Source organism: Puma concolor, chromosome F2 (genome assembly GCF_028749965.1).
Source record: "Puma concolor isolate L17-30 chromosome F2, mPumCon1.1.hap2, whole genome shotgun sequence".
Lineage (NCBI taxonomy): Eukaryota > Metazoa > Chordata > Mammalia > Carnivora > Felidae > Puma > Puma concolor.
In genome coordinates, this window is record NC_141684.1 from 83663463 (window position 1) to 83688746 (window position 25284).

General features: G+C 38.3%; 1 protein-coding gene and 1 long non-coding RNA gene across 2 annotated transcripts in view; both read right to left on the reverse strand.

Annotated features, from left to right (window-relative positions):
• Window positions 1-25284, reverse strand: part of SPIDR (scaffold protein involved in DNA repair) — a 504871-nt gene that overhangs the window by 248853 nt on the left and 230734 nt on the right. The window lies entirely within an intron of this gene.
• Window positions 15335-19999, reverse strand: LOC147572153 (uncharacterized). The gene is made up of 2 exons (XR_015246578.1): window positions 18618-19999; window positions 15335-18366 (listed from the first exon to the last, which is right to left on the reverse strand). It is a non-coding gene; the product is annotated as an uncharacterized LOC147572153 (long non-coding RNA).

Below are 25284 nucleotides of genomic sequence, written 5' to 3' on the forward strand. Positions count from 1 at the left end.
TGTTTGGCAATAATTTAGCAGGAGAGCTCTATTTTTAAGTGACAACTACCTGTCTCTGCCACTATTCTATACACCATACTACATACTACTGCTGTATACTATGTAATCCCTCTGTCCTATAAGGCTGTGGACAGAGGATGAAAACTTCCTGAGAATTTTTATCTTAGCTGAGGATGAAGATCTACTATGAAAGCACATACTATGAAAGCACTATGTGCTTTCATAGCTGCAAATACTAGTGTACATATCCCCACCCCCACTTCTGCTTCCTCAAAAAATGAGTTGGTTTTCCAATTTCACGGGGATCATGTATGGTCATACAGGTATTGTAAAGCCAATTTCCACTTAGGCTATAAACACCAGCCTTGCACTCAAGACACTCACAGTGAAGAAGGAAAGACAGGTGTACATTGTAGGTGGTTTTTCTATTGAATGTGCTATAATGGAGGCATATGGAAGGAACCATGACGGCACACAAGAGAGAGCTACCAAGTTTGCCTTGAGTTGGGAAAAAGATGGCAAGGAAGGTGCAAAGAAAAAGAGCGGGAGAAGTATGTTTTGTCGTGTACCAGGGGAGTGTGAAAAAACACTCCAGGCAGAAAGGACAGTGCCCACAAAGAGTAGGAAACAGTGTAGATGCTGAGTGACCACAATAAGTCATTATCATTTAGACAGTAAGACCAAAAGCCACCTCTATTCTAACCTTTGTGTTATCTTCTAGGTTACTATGTTGAAAATAATAAAAAAGAAAAATTAAGAAATCCTTCTTTATTCTAGCTGAGGCCTGTATGGGTATAGCATGTTATACTTCTATAATGTAAATACCCAGAAGGTGAAGAACATGAGTGTATCCAAGATGTTTTAAGCAAGAAGAAATCTGTAAACTGTGAAATACATTTTTGTTCATATATATTATTTAACCTGATGGTTGCCAATGTGTTTGTGATTCTGAAAGAATTAGTGTGCTCAGTGGAGTGTTCTTAAAGAGGGACACACACTAGGAGAGCAATGCAGTGACATCTATCACCCCTTCTCTGCACAGGAGCTCGCAGGTGAGTGTACCTTAGTGGCAGGGAACTCAGGGGCCATGCTCACTAACACTCCACCTTTGAAAGACCATGGCCAGAGAGCAGAAATTTTTTAAACAGTGAAACTCTTTGTTTGCTCTTCCAGTCTTTACTTTTGCGATAAAAAGTACTCATGGGCCAATTGGGAGACTGCATTAGATATGAAACATTCCATTCATTCAATAATGTTTAATATTTAACTACAAGTTGATTCCTTTAACTGTAATGTTTTTAACAGGGCTTCAAAGCTAGATCAAATTTGGCTTGTGTCTCGGGCAAGTAGCCACTCAGGTTGCATCAAAGTTACTTATGCTAAGATCAGTGATGTCAAGCCTCTCTGAAGTAAATAAACCTTGCTCTACATAGAAAAAAAAGTACAGAATCCTCTGACTTTAATGCATCACACATTTTCAGAAACAAGTCAATAGTATATCTCATCTCTAGGACTTCATGTAGTTTGCCCCACATGTATATTCTCAGTAGCAGTGCCGTAGTTGATCCTTTGATACTTATATAATATTCTGCAAAATAATTTCACAGTTCTCTATGAAATTTTCACCTGAGTTTTACATGATTTTCATATTCAATCACCACATGAAAGTTGAAGCCTCCAAATCATACAGTTAAACAGCTGACCCCTGAAGAACACAGGTTTGAACTGCAATGGTCCACTTATCCATGGGCTCTTTTCAATAAATATGTTGAAATTTTTTTGGAGATTTGTGACAATTTGAAACAACTTCCAGACAAACCATCTAGCCTGGAAATATCTAAAAACTTAAAAAGGTATGTCATGAATGCATAAAATATATGTAAATATTAGCCTATTTTATCATTTGCTACTGTAAAATATATACAAATCTGGGGCGCCTGGGTGGCGCAGTCGGTTAAGCGTCCGACTTCAGCCAGGTCACGATCTCGCGGTCTGGGAGTTCGAGCCCCGCGTCAGGCTCTGGGCTGATGGCTCAGAGCCTGGAGCCTGTTTCCGATTCTGTGTCTCCCTCTCTCTCTGCCCCTCCCCCATTCATGCTCTGTCTCTCTCTGTCCCAAAAATAAATAAACGTTGAAAAAAAAAATTTTTTTTAAAAAAAAATATATACAAATCTATCACAAAAAGTTAAAACTTATCAAAACACACACACTTTTACAGATTGTACATGGTACCATTCGTAGTTGAAAGAAATGTAAACAGACATAAAGGTGTAGTATTAAGTCATAACTGCGTAAAGTTAACACTAATACATGCTGTTCTACTGTAATAATTTCCCAGCCACCTCCTGTTGCTATCGTGGTGAGCTCAAGAGTGTCCACTTAAAAGGCTGTGTGATGCTAATTACCTGCACATGAGCAGCTGGTATCTCCAGTAAATTGCCGATGGCAGTAAAAAGTGAGCTCTCACAGTTCTCATGTATTTTTCTTCATGGTTAGGGCAATATTGTAAACCTTAAATAACACTAGGAGACCCATAGGAAGTGCTACTAGTGATGTTGGAAGTGCTCCCAAAAAGTAGAGAAAAGTTATGACATTATAAGAAGAAGCTGAATTGCTTGATATGTACCCCAGACTGAGGTCTACAGCTGAGGTAACTCACTATTTTAAGAACTATCGTAAAAAAAAAAGAAATTCATGAAGCTGTCACTGCAGCCATGCCAGTAGGCATGAAAATCTTGTACTTTTTGCAAGACACCTTTCTACCTTATATTGAAAATGCAGTTTTTATGTGAGTGCAGGATTGCTTCAAGATAGGCATGCCTATAAATTCTAATATGACTTGAGAAAAAGTCATTATATGACAACTTAAAGCAAAAGGAAGGTGAACGACCTAAAGCTGGACAATTTAATGCCAGGAAAGAATGGTTCGATAATTTTAGAAAGAGGTTTGGCTTAAAAAAATGTCAAGATCACAAAAGAAGCAGCTTCTGCTGACTAAAAGACAGCAGATGAGTTCTCAGATACCACTAAGAAAATTATCAAGGAGAAAGGATATCTGCCTGAACAGGTTTTTAACACAAAAGTGCCCTATCCTTGGCGGGGGGGAAGCCACCAGGACATTTATTAGTAAGGAAGAGAAGTGAAAACCAGGATTTAAGACAGGAAGGGGCAGGCTAATTCTACTGTTCTGTGCAAATGCAGTCAGGTTTATAATCAGGACTACCTTTATGTATAAAGCTACTAACCCCTGATCTTTGAAGGGAAAAGATAAACACCAGCTGCCAGTCTTTTGGTTGTCCAAGAAGGCCTGGACAATGAACTCGTTTCCTGGATTGGTTCCATTGATGCTGATGTCAGGAAGTACCTTGCCAATAAGGGACTGCCTTTTACAGTTCTTTTCATATTGGAAAATGGCTCTGGCCACCTAGAACCTCATGAGTTCAACAATGAAGGTCTGAAGTAGTCTACTTGTCCGCGTATAATATCTCTAATTCAGCCTCTAGACCCTGAAGTCCTCATGTCCATTAAGTCTCATTACACAGGGTGCTCTATGGAAAGGATTGTCAACACAGTGGAAGAGAACCCCAAAAGAGAGAACATCACGAAAGCCTGTAAGGATGACACCATTGAAGATGCCATCAATGTTAGAGAAAAAGCTATGAAAGCCATCAAGCTGAAACAATTAATTCTTGCTGGAGAAAACTGTATTCAGATGTTGTATATGACTTTACAGGATTTATGACAGAGCCAATCAAGGAAATCATAAAAAAAGATTGTGAATATAGCAAAAAAGGTGAGCAGTGTTAAGGGTTTCAAACTATGGATCTTGGAGAAATTAAAGAGCTAACAGACATGACACCAGAGGAATTAACAGAAGACCTGATGGAAATGAATGATTCCTAATCAGCATCAGATGATAAGGAAGAAGACATAGAAGCAGCAGTGCCTAAAAACAAATTGACATCAAGCAATCTGGCAGAGGATTCTGATTACTCAAGACTACTTTTACAACATGGACCCTTCTATGATACAGGTACTGAAACTAAAGCAAATGGCGGAAGAAGGACTGGCACCGTAGAAAACATTTTTAGAGAAGGAAAAGGCAAAAATGCCCCACGGATAGTATATTTATTTCCACAAAGTTACATTAAGCATGCCTGCCCTTCCCTCTTTCCTTTCCACCTCCTCCACTTCCTTTGCCTCTGCAACGTCTGAGACAGTAAGACCAAACCCTCTTCTTCCTCCTTGGCCTACTCAATGTGAAGAGAATGACAATGAAGACTTTATGATGATCCAGTTCCACTTACCGAATAACAAATGTTCATCATGTTGTATGGTTAATAACCTTAGCTGGTGTGTATGTGTGTATCTTTGTATGAAAATCTATTAAGCATACAAGACATTTTTGTGTCATCATCATCACTACTGCCTAAATACACATTGTGGAGAACATCAACCTGCAAGACTCATATGGAAGAGGAAAGCCTATTCTTACATAGGCATAAAGTGAATGATATTTAATATAAAATTAATAATGTGCTAGTTTTCATACTGCTTTATAACTTTTCTTTCAAAGAATTCTATTACTGTACAGTATGCCTCTTTCTCTAATAATTGGAGATTTCATTTTAGCCTATCATCAGAGGTGAGTTTTTTTTTATAAATGATCACTGTCTCTAATACTGCATTATAAATATGACTATAATATGGTACACCATCAAGATTTTATAAGGATTCACTCACTAGTGTATATAGGCTAGCCTACATGAAGCAATCCTATCCATTATAGTAGGTCACCAAACTGCAATTGTATTGTGGCTTGTTATCAATATGTGAATTGTTAAAACCATAATAAATGTGAATTTTTTCCATATTGTCTTTTCATTTTTGATATTTAGTGTTAGTAAAATGTATAACATCTACAATGTTTTATATCATATAAGACAATATTGATGTAGGTTCTGACAGATGACCCATTTGTAAAAAGATGACTTAAATTTATGGTATTGATAAGTACAATACTATAAATGTATTTTTCTTCTTTATCATTTTTTAATAATATATTCTTTTCTCGGGGTGCCTGGGTGGCTCAGTCGGTTAAGTGTCCAACTTCGGCTTAGGTCATGATCTCGCGGTCTGTGGGTTCAAGCCCTGCATTGGGCTCTGTGCTCACAGTTCAGAGCCTGGAGCCTGCTTCAGATTCTGTGTCTCCTTCTCTCTCTACCCCTCCCCCTCTCACACTCTGTCTCTGTCTCTGTCTCTCAAAAATAAATAAACATTAAAAAAATAAAAAATAATACTTTTCTCTAGCTTACTTTATTATAAAAATATACAGTAAATAATACAACAAACAAAACATTTTAGTTGTTTAAGTTATTGGTAAGGCTTTTGATTAACAGTAGGATATTACTACATAAGTTCTCAGGGAGTCAAGCATGCAGATTTTTGACTGTGTGGGGAGTCGCCCCTAACCCCTTCATTGTTCAAGGGCCAACTCTAATTCAAGAGTCAACATTGTTCAAGGTTTCTGTAGTGTCACAAAGAAACCTAAGTGGAAACAGTGGGATTCATAATGGGCTATTTATCATTTACCCTCAGTCATCTTGTGAAAAGGCACAGATGATATCATCTGTCTCATGTTACAAACAAACGTGATGACATCTCAAAGATATGACCAGAAATGTAGTGTTGGGCTTTAAACTCTGGCAAGTGCAAGCTCAGTACTCTTGCCACCAGCACTCCTTGAATCTAAGGAACTGACATATCTCTTTGTTCCCACAGGCCACTCAACTCAGCAACATTCTCCTGGATCCTGGTCACCACTCCTCTCTCTGCTGCCACCTCATCAATAACACAGTCTATTGCCAGGTCATATCAATTACAAACTCTTCATTAAAGCTTCTTGAGCCTCATGATGGGACTCTGCAGGGTGACAATCCATTATTCCAGTCTCTTCTCAGAGAGGGATAGTGGGGTGGGAGGGGTAAGCCCTGTTCGATATTTGTACCTAAAACAGTACTTGTACAAGCAGTTTTGCAGAGTTCTGCTTTGTGAGACAGAAAAAGGTCTTACCATGGGCTTTTCTCATTGAGCATAAAACTTTATGCTTAAGTTTTTTGGGATAGAAAATGGGGGAAGAAAAAGAGCAACAATCCTGAAGGGCTACTGTGAAATTACATAAGATTCAGGAACTGAGTACTGTACCTGGTATATAATGACCACTTACATAAGTGTTAGCAATGATCATGTTCGTACTATTTATAAGTTAATGATGAATTTGTTGGGACATCACTGGAATTTGGAATCCTATGAACTTATATATTTAGACTTTACAATGAAGGGATTAATTGACCTTAACTCAATGTACACATTCTTAATATTAACATCAAATTAAGTTTTACTAACTACTCTACTTAAGTTGGGTATGTGTGTGTGTGTGTGTGTGTGTGTGTGTGTGTGTGTGTGTGTGTATATATTATATATTTTGTAAATGTTTATTTGTTTTTGAGAGAGGGGGAGAGAGAGATAGAGTATGAGCGGTGGAGGGGCAGAGAGAGGGGAAGATACAGAATCTGAAGCAGGCTCCAGGCTCTGAGCTGTCAGCACAGAGCCAAATGTGGGGTGCAAACTCACAGACCACGAGATCATGACCTGAGCCGAAATCAGATGCCTAACCGAGCCACCGACACGCCTGGATTTATGTATTTTTAGATACAATGTGCCTCCACATCCACATGTAAAATAATTAATTTATGAACTAAAACAAACACTAGAGAATAAGTTAACTCATTTAGCAGTTCTTTTTAAGTTCATTTTTATTGTGGTACAACACGCATGAATGTTACCATTTTAACCATTTTTAGGTGGACAATTCAGTGGCACTAAATATGTGCATACCATATACCATCATAACTATCTACTTCAAGAACTTTATCAAGATCCTAGGGCGCCTGGGTGGCTCAGTCAGTTAAGCGTCCGACTTTCAGCTCAGGTCACGATCTCGCGGTCTTTGAGTCTGAGCCCCACGTCGGGCTCTGGGCTGATGGCTCAGAGCCTGGAGCCTGCTTCCGATTCTGTGTCTCCCTCTCTCTCTGCCCCTCCCCCGTTCATGCTCTGTCTCTCTGTCTCAAAAATAAATAAACGTTAAAAAAAAAATTTAAAAAAAAAAAAAGAACTTTATCAAGATCCCAAACATAAACTCCGTACCTATTAAACAGTAACTCTCCATTCCTCTTACTTCTTGGTAATCCCTATTCTACTTATAGATACTACTCCCTTAGCAAATCTTTTCTCACATTTTGTCAGTTGTCTTTTCACTTTCTTGATACTGTCCTTTGATGCACAATGTTTTTAGCTTTCGATGAAGTTCAATTGATGTATTTTTAAAAAAATTTCCTGTGCTTTTGGTGTCATATCTATGGAATCACTGCCAAATCCAATGTTATGAAGATTTTCCCCTGTATAGTTTTAGCTCTTAAGTTTAGGTCTTTGATTAATTGTTAGTTAATTTTTGTGTACAGCCCAACTTCCTTCTTTTGCATATGGCTATCCAGTTTCCCATCACCATTTGTTGAAAGAATTTAGTACCCTTGTTAGAAATAATTTCACCATATATATACGGGTTTATTTTGGGTGTCTGTATTCTATTCCACTGTTCTCTATCTCTGTCTTAATGCAATACCATACAGTTTTAGTTACCGTAGCTTTGTATTGTTTTCAAATGAGGAAGTGTGAGTTCTTCAATTTTGTTTTCCTTTTTCAAGATTGTTTTGGCTGTTTTGGATTCCTTGATATTCCATATGAATTTTAGGATAGGTTTTCTCCTCCCAGAAAAAAACTGCTTTTGGAATTTTGATAGAAATTATACTAAATCTGTAGATTTCTTTGGGGAGTGTTGTCAATTTAACGATATTAAGGCTTCCAACTCATGAACATGAGATGTTTTCCATTTATTTACGTCTTTCTTAATTTCTTTCAGCAAAGTGGACTGATGTGGGGATCCAACTCAGGAACCATGAGATCATGACCTGAGCCGAAGTTGGATGCTTAACTGAGCCACCCAGGCACCCCTAAATTTCTTTTTTAAATGTGTATGTTTACACTTATGAATTTCTAATGCAGTGTTTTCACATTGTAAGTTTAGGCATGTTTTGTTTTTATTTTCATTTGTCTCAAGGTATCTTCTAATTTCTGTTTGTAATTCCCAGCTTTATTCCATTGTGAACATAAAAGACACTCTGTAACTTGAATCTCCTTAAATTTGGATTTGTGTATTCGTTTCCTAGGGCTACCATAACAAAATATCATAGACTGGGTGGCTTAAAAAATAGAAATTTATTTTCTCATAGTTCTGGATGCTGTAAGTCCAAGATTAAAGTACCAGTAAGTCTGGTTTCTCCGGAGGCCTCTCTCCTTGGGTTTGCAGATGGTCACCTTTTCACTGCATCTTCATAACACTTTCTCTCTGTGTACGTCCATCACTCCTGGCTGTCTTAATACACCATACCTATCACATTGATCTGGGGTCCACCACATGACTTAATTTAACCTTATTATTAGCTCTTAAAGGCCCTATCTCTACTGTCAAATTTTAAGTTGCACAGGAGTGGTTATGAATTTTGGAGGAACACAATTCAGTCCATAACAACTTGCTTTGTGGCCTAACAATATTGTCTAGGTTGAAGAATGTTCTATGTGCACTTAAGAAGAATGTGTGCACTCTGCAGTTTGGGTGTGGTATTCTATATATTAGGTCTAATTGGTTTATTGTGTTGTTCCAGTCCTCTTGTGTCTTATTGATCTTCTGTTCTGTCAATTATTGGAAGTGGGATACTGAAGTATTTTAGGCCTTTTTCTCCCTTCAAAAATTTTCAATTTTGCTTCATATATTTTTGGGGCTACTTTATTAGGTATGTATATGTTTAGAATTGTTACATCTTATTGTATTGAACCTTTTATCAATATATAATATCTGTCTTTGTCTCAGCTTTTTAAAATTTAAAGTCCATCCATTTTGTCTGACAATAATATATCCACTCTTGTTCTCTTTAGTTACAACCTGTATGGAATTTTATATACTTTTTATCCTTTTACTTTCAACCACTTTGTGACCTTATATTTAAATTGAGTCTCTTGTAGACAACATATAGATGGATCCTGTTATTTTTTTTTTGAAATTCAAAAAAAAGTTTTTTTAATAGTTTTTTCCATCCATTTACATTTAATGTGATTATTGATAAAGAAGGATTTATTTTTGCCATCTATGGATTGTTTTTGTATACCTTATTGTTTTTTATTTTTCAGTTCCTTCAACATTTTTTGTATCAAAATATTAATAATTAAATATTAATGTCAATAATATGTATATAATATTTAGTTGATTTTTTTGTAATGTAACATTTTATTTTTTTATTTTTTTTATTTATATATGAAATTTATTGTCAAATTGGTTTCCATACAACACCCAGTGTTCATCCCAAAAGGTGCCCTCCTCAATACCCATCACCCACCCTCTCCTCCCTCCCACCCCCCATCAACCCTTAGTTTGTTCTCAGTTCTCAACAGTCTCTTATGCTTTGGCTCTCTCCCACTCTAACCTCTTTTTTTTTTTCTTCCCCTCCCCCATGGGTTCCTGTTAAGTTTCTCAGGATCCACATAAGAGTGAAACCATATGGTATCTGTCTTTCTCTGTATGGCTTATTTCACTTAGCATCACACTCTCCAGTTCCATCCACGTTGCTACAAAAGGCCATATTTCATTTTTCCTCATTGCCACGTAGTATTCCATTGTGTATATAAACCACAATTTCTTTATCCATTCATCAGTTGATGGACATTTAGGCTCTTTCCATAATTTGGCTATTGTTGAGAGTGCTGCTATGAACATTGGGGTACAAGTGCCCCTATGCATCAGTACTCCTGTGTCCCTTGGATAAATTCCTAGCAGTGCTATTGCTGGGTCATAGGGTAGGTCTATTTTTAATTTTCTGAGGAACCTCCACACTGCTTTCCAGAGCAGCTGCACCAATTTGCATTCCCACCAACAGTGCAAGAGGGTTCCCGTTTCTCCACATCCTCTCCAGCATCTATAGTCTCCTGATTTGTTCATTTTGGCCACTCTGACTGGCGTGAGGTGATACCTGAGTGTGGTTTTGATTTGTATTTCCCTGATAAGGAGCGACGCTGAACATCTTTTCATGTGCCTGTTGGCCATCCGGATGTCTTCTTTAGAGAAGTGTCTATTCATGTTTTCTGCCCATTTCTTCACTGGGTTATTTGCTTTTCGGGTGTGGAGTTTGGTGAGCTCTTTATAGATTTTGGATACTAGCCCTTTGTCCGATATGTCATTTGCAAATATCTTTTCCCATTGCGTTGGTTGCCTTTTAGTTGTGTTGGTTGTTTCCTTTGCTGTGCAGAAGCTTTGTATCTTCATAAGCTCCCAGTAATTCACTTTTGCTTTTAATTCCCTTGCCTTTGGGGATGTGTCGAGTAAGAGATTGCTACGGCTGAGGTCAGAGAGGTCTTTTCCTGCTTTCTCCTCTAAGGTTTTGATGGTTTCCTGTCTCACATTCAGGTCCTTTATCCATTTTGAGTTTATTTTTGTGAATGGTGTGAGAAAGTGGTCTAGTTTCAACCTTCTGCATGTTGCGGTCCAGTTCTCCCAGCACCATTTGTTAAAGAGACTGTCTTTTTTCCATTGGATGTTCTTTCCTGCTTTGTCAAAGATGAGTTGGCCATACGTTTGTGGGTCTAGTTCTGGGGTTTCTATTCTATTCCATTGGTCTATGTGTCTGTTTTTGTGCCAATACCATGCTGTCTTGATGATGACAGCTTTGTAGTAGAGGCTAAAGTCTGGGATTGTGATGCCTCCTGCTTTGGTCTTCTTCTTCAAAATTACTTTGGCTATTCGGGGCCTTTTGTGGTTCCATATGAATTTTAGGATTGCTTGTTCTAGTTTCGAGAAGAATGCTGGTGCAATTTTGATTGGGATTGCATTGAATGTGTAGATAGATTTGGGTAGTATTGACATTTTGACAATATTTATTCTTCCAATCCATGAGCAGGGAATGTCTTTCCATTTCTTTAAATCTTCAATTACCTTCATAAGTTTTCTATAGTTTTCAGCATACAGATCTTGTACATCTTTGGTTAGATTTATCCCTAGGTATTTTATGCTTCTTGGTGCAATTGTGAATGGGATCAGTTTCTTTATTTGTCTTTCTGTTGCTTCATTGTCAGTGTATAAGAATGCAACTGATTTCTGTGCATTGATTTTGTATCCTGCAACTTTGCTGAATTCACGTATCAGTTCTAGCATACTTTTGGTGGAGTCTATCGGATTTTCCATGTATAATATCATGTCATCTGCAAAAAGCGAAAGCTTGACTTCATCTTTGCCAATTTGGATGCCTTTGATTTCCTTTTGTTGTCTGATTGCTGATGCTAGAACTTCCAACACTATGTTAAACAACAGCGGTGAGAGTGGGCATCCCTGTCGTGTTCCTGATCTCAGGGAAAAAGCTCTCAGTTTTTCCCCGTTGAGGATGATGTTAGCTGTGGGCTTTTCATAAATGGCTTTTATGATCTTTAAGTATGTTCCTTCTATCCCGACTTTCTCAAGGGTTTTTATTAAGAAAGGGTGCTGGATTTTGTCAAAGGCCTTTTCTGCATCGATTGACAGGATCATATGGTTTTTCTCTTTTTTTTTGTTAATGTGATGTATCACGTTGATTGATTTGCAAATGTTGAACCAGCCCTGCATCCCAGGAATGAATCCCACTTGATCATGGTGAATAATTCTTTTTATATGCCGTTGAATTCGATTTGCTAGTATCTTACTGAGAATTTTTGCATCCATATTCATCAGGGATATTGGCCTGTAGTTCTCTTTTTTTACTGGGTCTCTGTCTGGTTTAGGAATCAAAGTAATACTGGCTTCATAGAATGAGTCTGGAAGTTTTCCTTCCCCTTCTATTTCTTGGAATAGCTTGAGAAGCATAGGTATTATCTCTGCTTTAAATGTCTGATAGAACTCTCCTGGGAAGCCATCTGGTCCTGGACTCTTATTTGTTGGGAGATTTTTGATAACCGATTCAATTTCTTCGCTGGTTATGGGTCTGTTCAAGCTTTCTATTTCCTCCTGATTGAGTTTTGGAAGAGTGTGGGTGTTCAGGAATTTGTCCATTTCTTCCAGGTTGTCCAATTTGTTGGCATATAATTTTTCATAGTATTCCCTGATAATTGTTTGTATCTCTGAGGGATTGGTTGTAATAATTCCATTTTCATTCATGATTTTATCTATTTGGGTCATCTCCCTTTTCTTTTTGAGAAGCCTGGCTAGAGGTTTGTCAATTTTGTTTATTTTTTCAAAAAACCAACTCTTGGTTTCGTTGATCTGCTCTACAGTTTTTTTAGATTCTATATTGTTTATTTCTGCTCTGATCTTTATTATTTCTCTTCTTCTGCTGTGTTTAGGCTGCCTTGGCTGTTCTGCTTCTATTTCCTTTAGGTGTGCTGTTAGATTTTGTATTTGGGATTTTTCTTGTTTCTTGAGATAGGCCTGGATTGCAATGTAGTTTCCTCTCAGGACTGCCTTCACTGCGTCCCAAAGCGTTTGGATTGTTGTATTTTCATTTTCGTTTGTTTCCATATATTTTTTAATTTCTTCTCTAATTGCCTGGTTGACCCACTCATTCGTTAGAAGGGTGTTCTTTAACCTCCATGCTTTTGGAGGTTTTCCAGACTTTTTTCTGTGGTTGATTTCAAGCTTCATAGCATTGTGGTCTGAAAGTATGCATGGTATGATTTCAATTCTTGTAAACTTATGAAGGGCTGTTTTGTGACCCAGTATATGATCTATCTTGGAGAATGTTCCATGTGCACTCGAGAAGAAAGTATATTTCTGTTGCTTTGGGATGCAGAGTTCTAAATATATCTGTCAAGTCCATCTGATCCAATGTCTCATTCAGGGCCCTTGTTTCTTTATTGACCGTGTGTCTAGATGATCTATCCATTTCTGTAAGTGGGGTGTTAAAGTCCCCTGCAATTACCACATTCTTATCAATAAGGTTGCTTATGTTTATGAGTAATTGTTTTATATATTTGGGCGCTACGGTATTCGGCGCATAGACATTTATAATTGTTAGCTCTTCCTGATGGATAGACCCTGTCACTATTATATAATGTCCTTCTTCATCTCTTGTTACAGCCTTTAATTTAAAGTCTAGTTTGTCTGATAGAAGTATGGCTACTCCAGCTTTCTTTTGGCTTCCAGTAGCATGATAAATAGTTCTCCATCCCCTCACTCTCAATCTAAAGGTGTCCTCAGGTCTAAAATGAGTCTCTTGTAGACAGCAAATAGATGGGTCTTGTTTTTTTATCCATTCTGATACCCTATGTCTTTTGGTTGGCGCATTTAATCCATTTACATTCAGTGTTATTATAGAAAGATATGGGTTTAGAGTCATTGTGATGTCTGTATGTTTTATGCCTGTAGTGATGTCTCTGGTACTTTGTCTCACAGGGTCCCCCTTAGGATCTCTTGTAGGGCTGGTTTAGTGGTGACAAATTCCTTCAGTTTTTGTTTGTTTGGGAAGACCTTTATCTCTCCTTCTATTCTAAATGACAGACTTGCTGGATAAAGGATTCTCGGCTGCATATTTTTTCTGTCTAGCACACTGAAAATCTCGTGCCAATTCTTTCTGGCCTGCCAAGTTTCAAAAGAGAGATCAGTCACGAGTCTTATAGGTCTCCCTTTATATGTGAGGGCACGTTTACCCCTTGCTGCTTTCAGAATTTTCTCTTTATCCTTGTATTTTGCCAGTTTCACTATGATATGTCGTGCAGAAGATCGATTCAAGTTACGTCTGAAGGGAGTTCTCTGTGCCTCTTGGATTTCAATGCCTTTTTCCTTCCCCAGTTCAGGAAAGTTCTCAGCTATTATTTCTTCAAGTACCCCTTCAGCACCTTTCCCTCTCTCTTCCTCCTCTGGGATACCAATTATGCGTATATTATTTCTTTTTAGTGTATCACTTAGTTCTCTAATTTTCCCCTCATACTCCTGGATTTTTTTGTCTCTCTTTCTCTCAGCTTCCTCTTTTTCCATAACTTTATCTTCTAGTTCACCTATTCTTTCCTCTGCCTCTTCAATCCGAGCCGTGGTGGTTTCCATTTTGTTATGCATTTCGTTTAAAGCGTTTTTCAGCTCCTCGTGACTGTTCCTTAGTCCCTTGATCTCTGTAGCAAGAGATTCTCTGCTGTCCTCTATACTGTTTTCAAGCCCAGCGATTAATTTTATGACTATTATTCTAAATTCACTTTCTGTTATATTATTTAAATCCTTTTTGATCAGCTCATTAGCTGTTGTTATTTCCTGGAGATTCTTCTGAGGGGAATTCTTCCGCTTGGTCATTTTGGATAGTCCCTGGCGTGGTGAGGACCTGCAGGGCACTTCCCCTGTGCTGTGGTGTATAACTGGAGTTGGTGGGCGGAGCCGCAGTCAGACCTGATGTCTGCCCCCAGCCCACCGCTGTGTCCACAGTCAGACTGGTGTGTGCCTTCTCTTCCCCTCTCCTAGGGGCGGGATTCACTGTGGGGTGGGGTGGCCTGTCTGGGCTACTTGCACACTGCCAGGCTTGTGATGCTGGGGATCTGGCGTCTTAGCTGGGGTGGGTAGGCAAGGTGCACAGGGGCAGGAGGGGCAGGCTTAGCTTGCTTCTCCTTAGGTGATCCACTTCAGGAGGGGCCCTGTGGCAGCAGGAGGGAGTCAGATCCACTGCCGGAGGTTTGGCTCCGCGGAAGCGCAGAGTTGGGTGTTTGCGAGGAGCGAGCAAGTTCCCTGGCAGGAACTGGTTCTCTTTGGGATTTTGGCTGGGGGATGGGCGGGGGAGATGGCGCTGACGAGCGCCTTTGTTCCCCACCAAACTTAGCTCTGTCGTCCGGGGGCTCAGCAGCTCTCCTTCCCTTTGTCCTCCAGCCTTCCCGCTTTCTGAGCAGAGCTGTTAACTTATGACCTCCCAGACGCTAAGTCGCGCTTGCTGTCGGAACACAGTCCGTCAGGCCCCTCCACTTTTTGCAAGCCAGACTCGGGGGCTCTGCTTGGCCGGCGAGCCGCCCCTCGTCCCGGCTCCCTCCCGCCAGTCCGTGGAGCGCGCACCGCCTCGCCGCCCTTCCTACCCTCTTCCGTGGGCCTCTCATCTATGCCTGGCTCCGGGGACTCCGTTCTGCTAATCCTCTGGCGGTTTTCTGGGTTATTTAGGCAGGTGTAGGTGGAATCTAAGTGATCAGCAGGACGCGAGGTGAGCCCAGCGTCCTCCTACGCCGCCATTTTCCCTCTCTGTAGTGTAACATTTTAATTCCTTTCTTCTTTTCCTTTGTCTCTATTTTTTTATTTTCTTAATGTTTACTTTGCAAATTACAGTTAAAATCTTAAACTTATAACAACCTATTTTGGAAAAGACCAATTAAGTTTCAATAGTATACAAATACTTTGTACCTGTAGTACATCTCCTCCCCTCCCTCTTTACATTATATTGTCACAGATTACATTTTTATACACTGTATTCCCATTAACATAAATTTTAAAATCTTGGTGCATGCATTTTCCTATTAAATCATAGAGAACATTACAAACAATACCAAAAGTACGCTTTTATATTTCCTTTTGTAGTTACCATCACCAGCGTTCACATTTTTCTTAGGTTCAAGTTGCCAAACATTGCAACATGGAGGACTGCCTTTACTATTTCTTGTAGGACAGGTCTATTGGTAATCAACACCCTTGGCTTCTGTTTATCTATAAATGTCTTAATATCTCTTTCATTCTTGAAAGATACTTTTAAAAGACATATAATTTTTCGTTGACAGTTTTGTTTTGTTTTTTTCCTTTCAGGATTTTAAATATGTCATCCAACTCCTTTCTGATACCAATTTTTTTTTTTTAATGAGAAATTATCTCCTAATATTTTTGAGGATCCCTGGTACCTAACAAGTATTTTCTCTCTTGTTTCTCTTTGTCTTTGGATTTTAACAATTTTACTAGAATATGGTTTAGTATGGATCTCTTTCAGTTTATCTATCTTGGGAGACTGTTTAGTTTCTTAGATATGTATATTTATGTTTTTCCTCATGTTTGGAACATTATTGGCCATCATTTCTTCAGATAGTATTTTTTTTTCCATGTTTTCTCTTTCTGTTTTCCTTCTGGTACTCCTATAATACATATGTTCTACATTTGACGGTGTCCTTCAGGTGCCTCAAGCTCTGTTCATTTTTCTGCATTCTTTTTTCTTTCTGTTCCTTGGACTATATAAGTTCAACAGTCTTAACTGCAAGTTCATTGATCTAAACTGTCACCTGTTTAAATATGCTATGGAGGTTCTCTAGTGAGTTTGAAAATTTAAGTTATTGTACTCTCGGTTCCAGAATTTTTTTTGAAAAAAAAATTTTCTATATGTTCACTGAAATTTTCATTTTGTTCATATATTTTCCTTATTTCCTTTAGTTTTCTATCAATGGTTTCCTTTAATTCATTGTACACATTTAAGACAGTTGACTTCACATCTTTGACTAATAATTCCAATGAGTGGGTTTCCTCATTGATGGTTTCTGCCAAATTATTGTTTTTTTTCCATTAACAGGCCATTGTTTCCTGTTTCTTTGTGCGTTTTGTAATTTTTGTTGAGAAGTGGACATTTGAGTATTATTTTGTGGTAAATGTGGAAATTTAATTGTCCTATTCTTCAGGGATTGTTGAACCTTATTTGTCGAGGGCTGGATTAATCTGTTTTGACTTTTCAATATTATTTTTTCAAGATGTGTGTTCCTTGTCATTTGTTGTGTCTGTTTTTTCTGTTCCATTATCTCTGTGGTCAGCTAGTGAACTGATAACGATTTCTTAAATGTTTGGCTCCCAAAAGGGGGAAAGTAGACAAATACTGTCTCCTTAAGTGTCTTGGAAACCACGTCAGCCTATGGAGGTTAAAAAAACATCTACTAACCTCTTTGCCAGTTCCTCAGCAATCAAAAGCAGTTCTCAGCAATCAATACACAGCCCTGATATATTGCCCACCCTGGCTCCAGCATTCTGCACCAGGCTTGTGAAGCTGAGAATGTGGAATGGTAGTGCTACCACTTGAAAGGCTGAAACTCCCCCCAATTTACTCTGTATAAAAGTCTTCCCTGGAGCTACAAGCTTTCAACTAGAATCAGTTCTTACCAGTACACTAGTTGTTTAGGTAGAAGTGTGCTTCCTACTCTACCATTTTTTGAGACATCACTCCCCTTACTTGTTCTCTTGACCCACCTGCTTAGATTAGGAAGAATGTGGTCATTTGTTGCTTACATGATCCCCTCTGTTTTGTTTTCCTCTATTGTAGAACATAATGCGCATTTGCTTATTGCACATTAGTCTCTGAGGAGCCCAACAGTATAGTAACCAGTCCACATTTAAGTAGCCTCTCCCAAAGTTATTCGAATGAAAACCTTTTGGTTATATTCCTACGAAGTGGAATATAATGGAATATAATGGAATCCCATGGAAAAGTGTTCTGTGGTGCACTGCTGATATCTGCTTTACTTCTTTCCTCATATAAGCATAAATGATTGATTTCCTTCTCCTGTTTTAGATTTTCTAGATTACCATCATGGTGTTCATTTTTCTCCCTTTTATCACTGCATTAGTTTTCTATTTATTTGTTTTCAGGACATCCTGTAATTGTGTTGGGAAAAAATTGGCTTTCTGGCTGTCACAACTGAAAGACAGTACCACTCAGTAAACAAACCTTTCATCTTTGGCCTTGCTTTACTCCTAGCAATAAGAGTCAGCCATGTCTTCATTTCAAAGAATCCCAGGTAGCAAATATAAAAGAGAAAAAAGCAGCCGTGAACAAGCCTATGGGCTCTACCTTGGCCCTCTGGCACTTACCAAACATAGGTTACACTGAAAACCCAGACCAGCTGACAGAGTTTCTCTTTTGGCATCATAATCTCTCAGGGCTCTAGCTATTGCTGGTGTCAAGAAGGTACTATGGACTATGCCCCCCAAATCAACCCTGTCTCCCCATTTTACTACATGGTGCCATAACTCACCTCCTCCTCAAACCAAAAACTTAGGAGTCTCCCTTCTTTCTTGACTTTCATATAGCACATCAAACCCATCCGGAAATCCTGTTGCCTCTGACTCCAAAACAGATCCCACATCTGCTGTTTACCATCCCAGTCCAAGTCATCGTCTTTCTCACACTTTAGCTACTTCCAAAGCCTCCAAGATGCCTTTACTCCAGCCTTCTACAGTCAGTCTCCACCAACTTCGAAGTGTGAACCAGATCACATTGCTCCTTTCCAGGATGAAGGAAGGATTCAATATCACCTCTTTTTTTTTGTTTGTTTGTTTTTAATTTTTTTTTTCAAACGTTTATTTATTTTTGGGACAGAGAGAGACAGAGCATGAACGGGGGAGGGGCAGAGAGAGAGGGAGACACAGAATCGGAAACAGGCTCCAGGCTCTGAGCCATCAGCCCAGAGCCCGACGCGGGGCTCCAACTCACAGACCGCGAGATCGTGACCTGGCTGAAGTCGGGCGCTTAACTGACTGCGCCACCCAGGCGCCCCCAGTATCACCTCTTTAACACTGTATCCAGGTTCTCCAACCTCACCTGCTGCTACCTCTGCCTGAGAATTTCCTGAGGCATATATCCCCGCACACACCCTACACCACCATACCATTCTGGCCTCTTGGACTTTGCTCACTCAGTCATTTGCTACTTCAAATGCCCTCACAGTCCTTTCCTTTATTCTTTCCAACTTAGCCTCCATAGCTTGGATAGGGGATCACCAACTCCAGGAAGCTACCCTTGACACTCTCAATCTATATTCTCCCCAGCATGTGGTATACACACACACACACACACATACACACACGCACACGCACACACACACACACACACACACACCCCTCTACTGATCTATCAGTTGTACTGCCCTCCTCACTGTCCTCATATCCCTTGTACAGAGACCTATTGGTATACTTTCTAAAGTCCTTTATAACTTGTTTATATTACCTTTCTCTTCCACCACTGAGTTCCTCAAGGGCAGAGATGATTTGTCATTTTGAATACTGTAACCCCGTCATCCAGCACAAGGCTTATTATAGCATATGTAAACATTCAATAAATGCTTCCTAATGAATGTACAAATCAGCAAAATATACTGATACATCCTGTCATCCAAATAGGGAGTGGGGCATCTAAGTGGCTCAGTCGGTTAAGCCTCAGACTCCTGATTTCAACTCAGGTCATGATCTCAGTTTGTGAGATCAAGCCCTGTGTCAGCCTCTGCACTGACAGCATGAAGCCTACTTGGGAATTTCTCTCTCCCTCTCTGCTCCTCCCCTGTGCTCTTCCTCTCTCTCAAAAAAAAAAATAGACAAATAGGGAGCATAACAAAACTGACAATGTCTTGATGATTATTTAATACTCAACACTAATCAAATATTGAATGTCCTAGCATTCTAGCATAAAATTATGCTAGCATAACAAACCTAGCATAAAACTATGTGCCTAGCATTATTCTAGTCATTGGAAATACTGTAGGAAAAAAAGACTGATTTAAAAGTTTTAGCTAATGTAATAAGACAGAAACAAGAGATATAACTATTAGGAAGGAAACAACAAAAGTATTATCATAAATGATATAACTATAAACAGAAACATTTTACTTTACAAAACAGGCATCAAATTGATAAGAAAGTCTGCAGAACCCCAACAAATGTGAGTAAAAGTTAAGAAAACCAACTCTCAAAAGATAACCTGTCATAATATATATAAGCAAATATAAGATTATCTTTTCTTATATATAAGAAAATATAAGAAAAAGTATTCAATGACCAGCTGCAGATACTCTATGAAGTTTATAAGTAACTGTATCAAGACATTATAGCAGTGAGAGCAACAATGCATACCTTTAACCCACTAAAACAGTTCCTAAAATCCACTCTGAAAAGCAATCTAAAATATATACTAAATTATATATATATGTGTGTGTGTATGTCTATTAAAAATTAATTTGTGTTAGAAAAGAAGTGAATATACACTATATGTTGAGAATATGGAAAAGAATAAAGAAATTATATAACCTATAGTCAGTAAAAATGTTGAGTGTGTATTGACGTGACTGCTGAGAAACCGACAGCATTGGGAACATTTATAACCTTCATAGGTGACTACGGTGACAATATATTGAAGAGCTCAAAACCCACCCATATTCTTTAAACAAGAATTTCCACTTTTAGAAATACTCTAAGAATATAATGAGAATGGAATATAAGCACTTTCATTCAGGTATGGTTTCAAGCTGGGAAACAACTTCCCAAAATAGGAAGCAACCTTAAAATCTCAATAGAAGAGACTATTTAAATTATGACATATACATATAGCGAAGTACAAAGTAGTCATTAAAAATGATGATGTGAGGGGCACCTGGGTGGCTCAGTCGGTTGAGCCTCTGACTCTTGGTTTTGGCTCAGGTCATGATCTCACAGTTCATGAGATGTAGCCCTGCGTCAGGCTCAGCGCTGACAGCATGGACTCTGCTTGGGACTCTCTCTCCCTCTCTCTCCGTCTCTCCACCACCCGCATGCACACACGCTGTCTCTCAAAATAAATAAAAAACATTAAAAAATTAAAAAGAAAGAGACAATGATGTGAATTTACTGATACAGAGAGGTATTCATTATAATGCAGAAAGTAGGATTTCACTCCTTCCCCAGATTATGATGCATATTGTAAGGAAGGACAAAATTATCTGCCACACAGTGCGTTAACAGATATTTTGAATGAGTGAGTGAGTGGGTGTCCCAGGAGGTGTCCTGGTTGTCCCTTGATACACTATCACATATTCAACTTTTTCTGGTGCTCATCCTGGCTTTAGATTTGGTAGTAGGTCATATTCTATCAGCCAGATGAGTTCTACCTCCCTCTTTCTATAACTAGTATCACAGAAAACTCCTTTCTTCACATAAAAAAAAAAAATTCTGTTCAATTTGCTAAAATGTTTCTCTGGAAACATATTGAAACCTTTCAGTTTCCTTTAGCAATAAATTCTGTTGTTCATTAGTTGATAAACTTTAAAACTGTGGTGGGGGCATGAGATTCACTAGACTACTATATTTTTATATGTTTGAGATTTTATACATTCATGACCTTTTTTTTAGAGGTTGCTTCTGGTAATACAATTCTATCACTGTATCATAATACAATTAATCCTAGGCAAGGCATTTTAGTTCTACCTTCATTCCCAGATTTGCTGAGGTAAGATAACAATTACATCTTATGGGAATTCAATACATAGAGAGGGCTCTAAACTCCTTTGGATAAGTAACCATTATTCAACTAAACTCCATTTATTGCTAAAGGACAAATGGAAGTGTCAGAAGTCTACTGATTCTGCTTTTTATAAATTCTTTTTTTAAAACTCTATGCTTTTATTTTTCTTTTTAAGTTTATTTATTTATTTTGAAATAGCGAGCGAATGAGCATGCATGCCTGCGAGCAAGGGGAGGGGCAAAGAGAGAGGGAGGGAGAGAATCCTAAGCAGGCCCCACGCTGTCAGAGCAGAGTCCAACGTGAGGCTTAAGCCCATGAACCATGAGATCATGACCTGAGCTGAAATCAAGAGTCAGACACTTAACCAACTGAGCCACCCAGGCTCCCCTCTACTGATTCTTTTAAAAACTGTTTCCATGTTGAAAACAAGTTTGAATGAACACAAAAGACTTTTAATGGAAAAAGAGCAAACAGGCTACAAGGACAAAATATTAACTCATTAATTAATTTATTTATTTTTAATTAAAAAATTTTTTAACGTTTATTCATTTTTTTGAGACAGAGATGGAGTGTGAGTGGGGAAGGGGCGGAGAGAGAAGGAGACAAAGAATCCGAAGCAGGCACCAGGCTCTGAACCAACAGCAAGAGCCCGATGCGGGGCTCGAAATCACAAACTGTGAGTTCATGGCTTGTGCCGAAGGCAGACATTTAACCGACTGAGCCACCCAGGCGCCCCCAAGGACAAAATATTTATAATGGAAAGTTTCCACTAAAAGAAAAAGACTAGGGGCAGTGGCTTAGTCAGTGACTTAGTCAGTTGAGCATTTGACTTCAGCTCAGGTCATTATCTCGTGGTTTGTGAGTTCAAGCTTCACACTGGGCTCGCTGTTGTCAGCCTGTCAGCGTAGAGCCCACTTTAGGTCCTCTGTCCCTCACGCTCTCTGCCCCTCTCCCACTAATGCGTTCTCTCGCTCTCTATCTTAAAAAAATTATATTAGGGGCGCCTGGGTGGTGCAGTCGGTTAAGCGTCCGACTTCAGCCAGGTCGCGATCTCGTGGTCCGTGAGTTCGAGCCCCGCGTCGGGCTCTGGGCTGATGGCTCGGAGCCTGGAGCCTGTTTCCGATTCTGTGTCTCCCTCTCTCTCTGCCCCTCCCCCGTTCATGCTCTGTCTCTCTCTGTCCCAAAAATAAATAAACGTTGAAAAAAAAAATAAAAAAAAATTATATTAAAAAAAGACGTCATTTTTGTTATTTTGGCTTTTTTTTCTTTAACTATGAGCTATTTTTAAGTGACATCTAGACTAACTTCAGTTAACATTTGGATAAAAGAAATAAATTCTTAATTAAAATGCAGAAACTTCCAAACTATTTAGATAGATGGCCTAAATCACCTATACATGCATATCAATAAACTCATCTTTTAAAACACTTCCCATTCATCTCTCCTCCTAAAGTACCTAAAAAATACTATTATATTTTCTTTAAATTAAAAAAGTATCTTTTTTTTTGGGGAAAAATCTCTATCTATATATAACAAGACATAATACAATTCAGGAAGCTATTTGGAAGGTGGTCAAGTCCTCTTGGAGACATAGAAACAGAGAAATCAGGCGGTTGATCAAATTCACAAAATTGAAATATCCAGCAGAAAAGTGTTAATATTTATGATAGTGTTATCGGCTGAACTGTGTCCCTTCCAAATTCATATGTTGAAGTCCTAACCTCTAGTAGCTTAGAATGTGACTACTTGGAGATAGGGACTTTAAAAAGGTAATTAAGTTAAAATGAGACCATTAGGAAGGACCCTAAGCTAACTAATATCCTTATAATGAGAGGAGATTTGGGTACACAAAGAAACATCAGGGGCATGTGCCCACACAAAGGAAAAACCACTTGAGGACAGAGCAAGAGTGTAGCCATCTACAAGCTAGCGAGAGGCCTCAGTGGAAACCAACTATTGGTACCTTGATATCAAATTTCCAGACTCCAAAACCATGAGAAAATAAGCTTCTGTTGTTTAAACCACCCAATCTGTGGTATTTGCTTTTAGGAGAGCCCTAGAAGCTAATAACAATAGTGTATCAGTTTGTCTGCTGGGTAATGAGGTGGCCAAGGAAGGAGAAGTGGTAATAGTCCTCCTACCCAAGTGACCCAGACTGCTCCTCCTGTCTCAGTGACCCTGATTGCTGTCTTGTGACCTGCTCTCTGCAAAATAACACTGTGATATAGATATTTTTCTATGAGAGGAAATAAAAATCTCTATCACTATGTTAAATTACCATCCATAGCAGAGATGTGCAGAACCTTATTTAATCCACCTCAGCCTAATAGCTATTTAGGCTGGATTTAGATTTTAAGGTTTAAAGCAAAACATTTATGACTATATTTTCTGTACATATTTGAGTATTTTTATAGGATAAAGTGCCAGTGGCAAAAGTTCTGTATCAAAGTGTATTCACATTAACGTTTGTGACATATTGCCAAAGAAGGTACCAAATTACAGTCCCACCAACATTTGGGAATTATCAGTGTTTTATAATTTTCATCAAGGTATCTTACTTTATATATGTGTATATGTGTGTGTGTATATATATATATATATATATATACACACACACATATACACACACACACATACATACATATATAGACACATACATATATATATGTGTATATATGTGTGTGTGTGTGTGTGTGTGTGTGTGTGTGTGTATCTCCTTCTTTTGAGATGGTCATTTTGAGAAAGGTCACAATGACTCCAGAGAAATATATCAAATTATATCTATTTCAGATATTTTCACTTTTATAGAGGTAATAAAATTCTTAGATAGCATTAATATCTGGTACCATTTGGCTTGGATAACAACACAAGCATTCTAAGTTGTCTTCCTAGAGATCAAAATTCATTTTCCATTGGATGGTATAACATGTAAAAACAGTTAGGTCTCATATATTAAAATGGGCAAATGCAGGATTTCATTTCACTCTTATTCTATAATCTACATTCCATTCACAGAGCAAAACTCCTCAAAGAATGAAAACCAAAAACATAACAGAGAAAAAGAAAATATCCAAATCAAGGTTAGAATTAATAATCTCTGCATATAGTACCACACAGGAAATTCCATACAATTTCACACAGAAGATTTCCCCTCAAAGAATGAAAGAAGCAACCACCAAGGCAGCTTCCTCAACAACCCAAAACTAAAAACCTCCCAAAGTCAAATGATAATAACTCATCCACTTATGAGGTCTAAGGAGCCAGTGGGATTTGAAAATTTTTTGTAAATATATTATCTTTGCAGATAATCTTGATTTAATTTTACTTCTCATGAGCCCAAGAAAGTGTCCCAACTTCAATACCTCTAAAACATCTTTCCTAAAGAACATTCACACTTAGACACTAATTTTTTTTTATTAAAAAAGTATCATTTAATAAGTATGTTTTGAAATACATAGAGGTGCACAAAAATATTAGAAGTTGAGGAGGGAGGAGATTAAAAACAAATACCAACTTGCCCTTCCCATCAGAAATGAACTTAGACTTTATTGAAAGCAAAACCTAAATTATACAACGAAGCAAAAACTAGAGTGAGAAAGGAGAAGATGCTGAATGAGAACAGATTTCTGAGGGAAGACAGATTTAAGGTAACCAATTAGCACCCTGGTGCTCTGATACATGCTGCCATTAATTGCATCAGCATGGGGAAGGGAGGAGTATCCTAGCAGAGCCTTACCCAGAGACTGCTTTTAAGTCCTATTCCAGAAATTCATAAATTTAACATGATGTCAATAAATGCTGATGGGACTCCTGAGCGGTCATTTGAAAAAAATTCATTTCCTACTTAACCTATTACATAAATATAAATTCCAGGAGTCAAAGATTTAAATATAAAAAATCTGAAAGCAATTAATCCATAAAGTATTAGAATAAACACAGGAAAAATTTTAATCTCACAGCAAGAA